We start from the raw sequence: 9,943 nt of genomic DNA, 5'->3' as shown, positions 1-9,943 counted from the left end.
CAACACCTGTCGAGATTTGAGTACCCTTTCTGCCCCAGGCCTTTACTGGCTCTGCGGAAACAGGGCTCATAAAATCTTGCCCTGGAATTGGGTGGGGGCATGCACTCTTGGACGTGTTATCCCTGGTTTTGAAATGCATAGTACAATATATCTGGAACAAGTAAAAAATTTCAACCATCACATGAAAAGGGCGGTTAACCCCTTAGCTACCAGAAACACAGGGTTCCATCAATTTGTGAGAACCTTCATACCGTGGCTTGGAGTAAGAGAATTGGAACTAGCCATAATTAACATTTCAGCCACAATGGAAGCTATGGGAAATGCCACTGCGGATGCAATTCAGGCTCTGCAAGAAGAGATCTCCCAGATCTCACAAGTAACTATACAACACCGCGTAGCCCTAGATTACCTATTGGTATCCCAGGGAGGAGTATGTGCCTTAGTAAACTCCACCTGTTGTGTCTATGTCAATCAGGACATGCGAATTGAAACTGACATTCGTAAAATCCGAAGTCAGTTAAGGGTCTTACATCAAGTGGCCTCAGAGAATACTGACTGGGGTCTAAAGGAAATGTGGTCTTGGCTAACCTCCTGGCTCCCAGATTTCGGGGCCCTTGGCAAGAAAATCCTGTATGGGATATTGTTTGTCGTGATAGTTCTGATAATGTTTTATGTCTTAGTGCAACTGATCCTCTGCTGCGTGAAAGCCAGCAGGAGAAGCTTTAGCAAGGCAAGAAAACCCACAGCAGAGTCTAGAATAATGGTGTTACAAAAGTGTGAGCAGATTGAAAGAAAACATGAAAGGCTGCATGATGAAATAGAGGGGCTCATGAGAATAAAAATTTAAGGGTAAAGTGAGACTAAATAGTCTCAAAGGGGGGGAACTGTGGAATCAGAAAAATATATGCCTTAAACTTTGACTATTTTAGTTATAAGATGACATAACCGCTTTGTGGAAAATTGCTGGCTCTGTATAGTAGAACAGATAAGAGAAAGTGTTTGTTCTTTGTAACTCCTCTGCAACTGCTTTGCTCACCGCGGCCTTAAAGATAGCAAAAAGTATGTACAACTCTGATTTGCAGGTACAAGAAGGAGGTTTGTAAACTAACCTCGCCTCCCCCATTAGTTCCCATCCTGATTACAGCAAAGAAATAATGAAGTAATGTTATAGCCGCTTTTCATGCTAATTTCACTATATGATCACGTGAGTTGTAAGCAACTGTTAAAAAGTATATAAGCCTCCTGATTTTGCTCTTGGGGGGGGACCCCTTCCAAGTGCTTGGGAGATCCATGTCACTTTGGAGTCCCCCCTACAGCTGTAGTTTCTTTTAAATAAAAGCTTCTGCTGACCTGACCCAAAAGTACTCTGCGTGTGTTTCCACGACACCTGAACAATCTTGTAATTACCTGGAAACACAGAGTCTGGAAGCTGTTGGTGCTATCATAAAACTGGCTATGTAAAAATACTGGGATAGATCACACTGGTGCCTGTACTAGATAATTGCAGGATATATTAATAGCAGGGGCATGGCTGCAGTACTGGTCATAGAGTTTTGTCTGAAGCCCACATTTTAAAGCTACTTTCTAATAAAAGATACTGAGAGAGAAAGTGCCATCATGTGAGCCCTTGGAGACTAGTTTCGCCTCTGCAATCAATGGCCTTGGTTCTAAAACCAGGGATCAAGTTGAGACTTTGCCACAAACTTCCTGTAAGGAATTGCAATCCTCTAGGAACCAGGGTGCCTATAGACACAATCTGGGCCCTAGTTTTTCCTGTTGCTCTTGTAAGGGAAATAACTTCTTCTATCCCTCTAACTAGTGAAAACGACTTACTGCTCCACGACACATTAACCAAGGCTCTAACCACCTGCATGGAATAGGGAATAGCAGCCCCATGACCGCTGCTCTCCAGAACACTAATTGTGACATAAGCAGGGTCACAACTGTTCCTTTAATTTGAATAGCAAGGGATTTTTTTTCCAAAAGGAGAAGACAGGTGGCACGGTAGAGGTGAGATTGTAGTGTGGACGGTACGTGTATTTTTCTTCTGATGTTATTTAATAGTTTGTGTTAGTTATGGGGTGGGAGTTCATGAAAGGGTACACTGTAATGGTACAGATGATAAAGAAAGGTATGATTGATGTATTGCACAGAGATCTTTTCCATATTATACTCTATTTTATTATATATAGTAAGACTATGAAGGCCAGCTGCAATATCAAACCTGTGTAAAATGTACACAAAAGGTGGCAATAGGAGCATATTTTACAGTGCATTGGACCTGAAAAGGATGTAGGGAGCAGTAATGTAACTGCTGGAAAACTAGGCAAATTAACAGCTAAGATTAATGGGATTTCTCACTACACTTCCAAGCATGAGGTTGTATATGACAGCAAATGGAATAAGCACTGTCGTTCTTTCTGACACTAGCAGTGTGTGACAGCAACAATTTCAAGGGTACTTCAGTCCTGGTCTGTACCCCTTTTATTTTCAGCCTTAGACTACCTGCAGACAAAGATGGCCAATTTACCAAATTATTGCAAACTATCAAAGAACTGTGAGATGATCGAGGTCTACCAAGGTACTAGGTTAAGGCCCCCAAACTCACTTCACTCATAGCCCAAAAATGTGCTGCCTCAGTTCCTACACCGGTTTCCTGCCTTTGTTTCCTGTTTTCCTCTCTCGTCAGAAATTTCCCTTTAAAAAATCTCACTGTGTCTTTATACCTCTCATGCCTGCCTGTCAACGTGTCATTTTTAAGCCCTTGTTTACAGACATTAATCCTCTTTCAAAGGTTTTACTTTTTAATTTGTTATTTCCCTGGGTTTGGCCATGTGACAGGAAGCTGATGTGATACCTCACAGTGGTTACATCTTGAAAATGTTTCACCCCCTCCACATACTCCCACAAGCACACAAGAACAGATGTACTCATTCTTTTCCTTTACCTGTTACACAGTTTGCTATCAGCTTTGCTTCATTAGGGAGTGTAGCAGTCTGTTGGAGCCAGAGACTACAGCCTAGCTGTGGGCAGTAACACGAAGTACAGGCTGCTCAGGAGGACTGGGCCAACCGAGGGAGCTAATTAGTGGCCGCAAGAAGTTAAAAGGCTCCTGGGGAGGGAAAGCCGAAGGGGAGTCAGACAGACAGAAGGTGAGAGACAGAGTGGCCTGGCCAGTGGCTACAATACCGGACCAGGGACTCTCAGGCTCTGAGGAAAGACCCAGGGGCTGCAAGACTGGGAGCAGCAGCACCACAGCAGACAGTTGAGTTATAGCCAGCCCAAGAGGAAAGACTGCAAAGATGAAAGAGCAGCAGTAGCTGGAGGCACCTTCTCAAGGGCTGAAGAGGACTCAGACCTGTGAGTTAACCCTTTATGGACTGTGTTTATATTGGTATTCGAGGACTGATTGATGTAGGAGGAAGCCTGTGGGACATGCGTGCCCTGGGAATAAAGGACTATATTGTACTTAAAGACTTTGTGCACTAAGCAATAACCCTGAACCCACAACAAGGTGGGGAAAAAAGGCTCTGTGCAATTGGGTCTGTTGCTCAACAAGTTGTCTGAAGGGGCAGACTGTTCCAGTGGGTTGAATCCTTTATTGTAGTATCACCACTCTTTCTTGAGCTTAAAGATCCACATATGCAGCAACCTAACCTAATGCAATTCTAGAAATAAAACAAATACACACATGTCCTGAAAATTCCATTTTGTTTTCTTGATGTGACCAATACAGATGGAAGGTGATGGCTGAAATGCTGGGTGTTGATGCTTGACAGGTCTGAGAAGTGAAATCATTTCTCTATTTCCAGAACCAGCACAGCATTTCTGGAAAAATACAAGATCCAAATGTATATTTTTTTATTTTTTACACCTTTCATCATATAGGGGCACTTGGCTATACTCAGATTTCAGTTTGATTCCCAGTGGAACTGGACCCCTGGGTCTAAATGCCCCAGCTATACCTGAGGAGGGGCTGTTTGTGTCCAAAAGCTTGTCTAACTTTTCTCTCCCAGCTATACAGTTGGTACAGTAAAAGACATCACAAAAGAACCCTTGCCTATCTCAGGACATTCAGAGGTAACTACAGATTAGTTCCCATCTCTGTAAAAGCAGCTAAGCCAAACTGCAGAGGCAAATGCCTTCTGAATTTTGTGGAAGCTGGATCTAGAATCACCTCTGCAGTGCTCATTCCATGATTTCATGTAACTGAAGTGATGCACTGCCAAAGCTATCACAAATGACTTCCTTAAAAATTTCCCTTTCAGCTAATGAACACGCATGACATTTCTTGTGTAAAATCTTCCTCACAGCCTGTCCGTCATATCCATCCACTTCATATTTTACTTCCTTCTAATCTAAAGAATGTGGTCAGTTCTATACGCTTCTGCTTATTTGTCGGAGGAAGACTTGCCCCACATGATGCATGGGAAGTAACAGGGAACCTATTTGTTCCTACAGCTTTCTGCAGTAGATGTACATAATCCTACTCTATCTTCAGCCTTTTCTAGGCCAGCATAATTTCTGCCAGTGGAACTTCATGGGTCTAGATACATTAGTGTAGTCCCACCTCCCCCCACCCAATACAGAAGCACTGCCCTGGGTAAGGCCAGTTTTATACTGATGATACATATTCACACTGATGTATTAGGGCAGAAACATCAATGTAGATGCACCAGAGCAACCTCCTCCCTCTATGCCCAGAACAAGCAGAGGTTTAAGAACTGGTTTGTATTTATCTACATAGCCTTATTTTTCCAGGATATTTTTGGAAGGGAAGGGTCTAGAGCTACAGACATTCTCCTCTTTCAGGGCCCAAAGTTCACATAGGTTTATCTGTGTTTGTAGCACCCAGTTAGCATGGTTGCTAGTAAAAAATATTTCAATGTACAAACAACAACAAACAAGGACAAGCCAAATCAGATGATCTTTAGTGTGTACTGAATGGAGCTGTGTTTTCCCTTTGAAGTTAAGCCAGTAAGCCCTACCTGTGTGCATCTACTCTACTCTCAGAGCATGTAAGATTTGCATTCCCTTTTAAGGGTTTGTTTTTTTCCACCTTCCCTTGGAAATTTCTGAGTGGAGGTTTATTTCTGAAGCTTACATCACTGCCAAACTGGAACAGAGTTTTTCAATCTATCTGACCCTCAGGCCCGGCTCTGGTGGAGGCTGTATGGATCAAGAGGGCCAGGTGAGCAGTTCGACTTTCCAATTGGTAGTACGTAATTGGGCATTACCTAATTAGAACAGTTCAGGACAAATCCTAGTGACACAAGGCATGACAGTTAAGCATTAATCATTGCCTGTCCACAATATAAGCGCAACAGGGCAGCTTTCACTCCCAGCCCTACCCTGCAGTCCTTGTGTATGCAAACCTCATTAGATTGTTGTGGGAGTGTTGCTCATAGTAAGATTCGGGATTAAGCCTGTGGATTTGGAACCTAGGGCAATGTGACTAGCACCTCACTTCCTTCCTCACCAGTAGCTGTCAACTTGGCTCTTTATAACAGCATTTTCAAGTGCTAAAATTGGGCAAATGTAGTACATTGCCAGTGCAATCTAATGTGACAGCTGTGTTTTAATCGGCCCTAATAGCCAACGGCCTGAATATATATGAGAGTGAATATGATGTTGGGGCTGACTCAGGACAAGGCAGTCTTCCCTAATGCTAAGGAAAGGTAGTCCAGTAATTCCTTAGGAAATGTAAGGGCCTGATTCAGAGTTTGCTGAGTCAATACGGAGTGACTTCAATGGGATTTGGGTCAGGCTGTTAACAACCACTATGTTAAAAAGGAATGTGTGGTCTGTTGCATGAAATATATTTGTGCTTTAATGTTTACAGCAAACTTGGGAGCCCCCTCGGAGCAATGCCCTCATCCTTAATTCGCTACAAATTGTAAGTATTGCTGTCAATCTGGGCTGGTTTTACAATCTCAAGGGCTCAGCCCTGTGACCTCTCAGTGGATGATAGCCTATTGATTTCAGCTCAAGATTGGTACAGAGGAGCATCCTCTGGGAGAATTGCTTGATATCATCTGTCCTCTAGACTGTCTTTGGAGGGGGATGGGCTTGGATCTAACAGGTATTTCCCATCTGTAACTTCTCTGATAGTGTGCTGTTACTGGACACCTGTCCTATTGTCTAACAGAGTGGGTGAAATATATCATCCATATATTTCCCAAGTATTTTTCATGAATTTCCTCTTACTGGAAGTCTTTGAGATATATAGATAAAAAGCACTGCATAAAAACTAGGTATTGGTAGTCTAATAACTATTGTTTTTCATTAATCTGCATTAATCTTCATGCTTTGCTCACTCTCTCATTCTTTGCCAGTACAAAATGAGTTGCTAATGTGACACTGAAGAGGGCACTTTGTTTTATAGGAAGACTGGGGCCAAGTCCTCAGGTAGTATAATTGGCACATGACCAGAATAGGGATCAAACTTGTGCCTCTAAAGCCACAGGAAAATAGCTAAATGGCTCTGCCATAGCACTCCTGACTGGGTAAGTCTACATGTTCATTAATGCTCTGTATTTACAGTGCATTAACTTTAGTACCTGTAATTACAGGTACTAACAATGCACTGTAAGCGGCACTACCATGCAGTAGCACCTCCATACAGTAGCACCGACACACACTTTTGTGACACTAATATGCAGTAGACTTATTCTACTGTGCACTAGCACAGTTTTTTCCTGCCACGCTAATGCACAGTAGAATTAGTCTACTTTGCCTTCAGCATCTCATGTAAATGTACCCACTGAAGGCAACAGGGTGAGGGCAAAGGCCACCCTTAGCTGTAAATGGGCACCTGGTCATTCAGACTGGAGAATCAAAGGTAGCTGAATACAATAGACCATATCGCTTTCTTGCATGCTGTTGGCTATAGGCATTGCTGTTGCTTTAACCCTTAGGTCCCCAAGAGGTCAAATCGCTCTTGACTTCACTGGAGACTGCACTAATCAGACCACCAAGAATCTAGCTCATTAATTTTTTTGTGTGTGTCCTTTCTCCTCCCCATATTTCCTGGTGACACAAGTTTTCAGAGAAGGGGGAAAAAGGAGTTCTTTTTAAAGCATATGTTCCCTGTTCACTTGTGCCAATGAGATAAACCAGCTTTGATTGCTTTACTATCTAAACAGTACTTTCCCTATAGTGCCTTCTGTTTTTCTTTGGCCATTTATTGACACTGAGTAATATAACATGAAAGGAATACAGATGGGCTTGTACTGAAGAAATCAGTTAAATAGCTATTAGAGGATTAAAAGTATCCCATGGCCAGGATTATACATCTTTAAATGGTGATATTATCGCAGAGCAAACAGGTTTGTAATTTTAATGGGAAGAGGAGAAAGGATTTCAAACTTTTCCCCCCATGTTTGATAGAAAGATTAGAGTGAATCCATTTGGTGTGCATAAGTTTGGTAGAGCTGTTGAGCTATTTGCCCAGGGATATCCACACTTGTGTTTCTTGTAAATAGTAATTGCTCCACACAGAGAGAATTCTTCTGGTCAATGCTTTTATTGAAACTTTAATTCCCAGGGTGACAAGTAGGGTCATCCCCTGTTTTCAATGTCTGATAATGATGCACTTTAGAAGCTTTGAAAAAAACCTTTGTCTAGACAGAAACAGCTTAGGAAAAGTTTTGAAATGTAGCATTCACTTGAAACCTTTGTTGACATTGTTACATATAGGAATCAGGGATGCATGTTTGGGAAATCTTCAGCTGTTTTGTAGTTCCTTATACTAAAACAAGGCAAGATGCTTGTACAGGATCAGTGACTTAGAAAACAATGCCTTCACTCCTGTGAGTGGTTCAGTCCCTAGCAGATTTTCTTCTAGTTCAGTGTTGCTATGGAAGGAATTTCATTCCCAGTTAGTAATTCATTTCTAGCCTTCATAAATAATAGTAATAATCTACAGATGGCTATTCCATGCTAATGCTTTAATCTTCTGTGCCTGGTTTTGGATCAGGTTGTATTATAAGGATCCTTCACAATTGTTAAAGAGACTATTTATGCAACCTGAAAACAATGATAAGAAACATTTCCATAGACTTATTGTAAGGTTTGTTTTTAACAAGTCTACTCGACTTGAGTTCCAGGGGATCTTTTCTGCGGTGTAATATAGCAAAATCAGATTTTGATTCTGAATATAGACTATCAAAGATATATAGATAATAAAATGGAGCCATGTAATAATGCAAGGAGCCATACAAAGTCCAACTTGGGGGCAGGAGGAGAGTTGAGGGGTGAATAATTAGCCACCTGAAAGGTGGCAGGGCCATGCCGCTATCTTTTTTCTTTGACCAGAAGATTTAGCTGGTCATAGTAATGGCCTGCTGCACACTTTCTATATGCACTTTTCTATATAGAAAACCTTTATGATGTCCCTATTATAGGTCAGTGCCTTTGTGGCACAATCTGAGATGAAAATCTATCTAGGCTTATATTCATTACCTTCAGCCTGGGAGGTAACATTGTCACTATGACCATGTTTGATTAGTGGTTTAGTTTGATTTGACATTTAATAATAATTATATGTATGCAAAATGCTTTTAATCTTCAAAGTGCTTTTACAAACAATTAAGTCTTGCAGAATGCAAGACTACTGTACATTCATGCACAGTAATGTAAGTGAATGCACAGTATTCATACGTGATTAAGATTTAACCCCTGTCTTGAGTAAGAAACTCAAACCTGTCTTAACAACAGATTTGCAATGAGTACTTCCATAATCACATTCCCTATGGTACAATATCATAGAAGCATGATGCAGAGAGGTTAAGTTTCTCTTGTCAGAGGCCACAATGGAAATCCATACCAGTGAAAAATAGAAACTAAGCAATTCATCCCAGTCTTGTATTGGGACCATTGCCTTGCTTTTTTTACTCTGTGAGAATTATGAAAACAAATGCACCAAAAAAGATGCTGTTGAACTCTGGAAGTATCATCCCTTCTTCAAGAGAGAATGATCTGGAAGGAGGCATGATCTGGGCTCCAGAAAGACTCCTGCTCTAGAAAGTCAATACAAGTGGGTTATAAGAAATGGGGACTAAGTCTTTAGAATTCACAATTGTTTCCAATAGTGTTGCTCTAGTATTGCTGCTTCTGAGTTCATTCCTAGCAAATAATTTAGATGACAAACAGCCTCCTATCTTGTTTTTAAATTCTCTCTGGGCATGTCTACACATGCACCGTTACTGTGCAATAACTTAGGTGCCATAACTGAAAATTACTGCACAGTATGGGCATGTGTCTACATGTGCATGCCCATACTGTGCAATAACTATGGTGACTTATGCTGGCTTGGGAAATAGCATGATGCAGGTAGCAAATTTACTCCTGGGTAGTTACTGCACAGTAAGGCATGTGTAGACACCTTACTGCACTGTAACCCTGTTTGTATGGACTGACTTGGGAGTAACTTTACTCCCAAGTTGGTGCACACACAATGTTACTGTGCTGTAACACCTACACGTGTAGACGGTTGTTTAAAAACCGCTTGCTGTATAGTAAGTTACTGCACAGTAAATGCACGTGTAAACATACCTTCTGAGAAGGTCACTATTACCCAAATGTGTTCATTTAAATTATTTGCTGAATAATTTAATGGTAACTAAATTAACTAGAAATTGTATAGAAATGTAATTACTAATCATGGGTTCAGATTCTTAAAGGTATTCGATACCTAATGCTATTGGAATCAAAAGAAGTTAGGCATTTAATAGTTGTGAGGATCTGGGACTTATTCTCTAAATTTTCTGTGATTAAATATATGGATAAAAGGCATAGAACTCAAAATCTAAATTACATTTGCTTTCTGACTGGATGCATGTCATACTCTTCTTTCCATTCCCTAACTGATTCTTATTAATTTTATATTGCAAATAGTCATATTTATGATTTCAGTTTTGAATATATAATTCTGTATTCTTCC

The sequence above is a fragment of the Alligator sinensis genome, unplaced genomic scaffold, assembly GCF_000455745.1.
Source record: "Alligator sinensis unplaced genomic scaffold, ASM45574v1 scaffold409_1, whole genome shotgun sequence".
NCBI lineage: Eukaryota > Metazoa > Chordata > Crocodylia > Alligatoridae > Alligator > Alligator sinensis.
The sequence above is the reverse complement of the archived record's forward strand: the minus strand, read 5'-3'. Positions refer to the sequence as shown.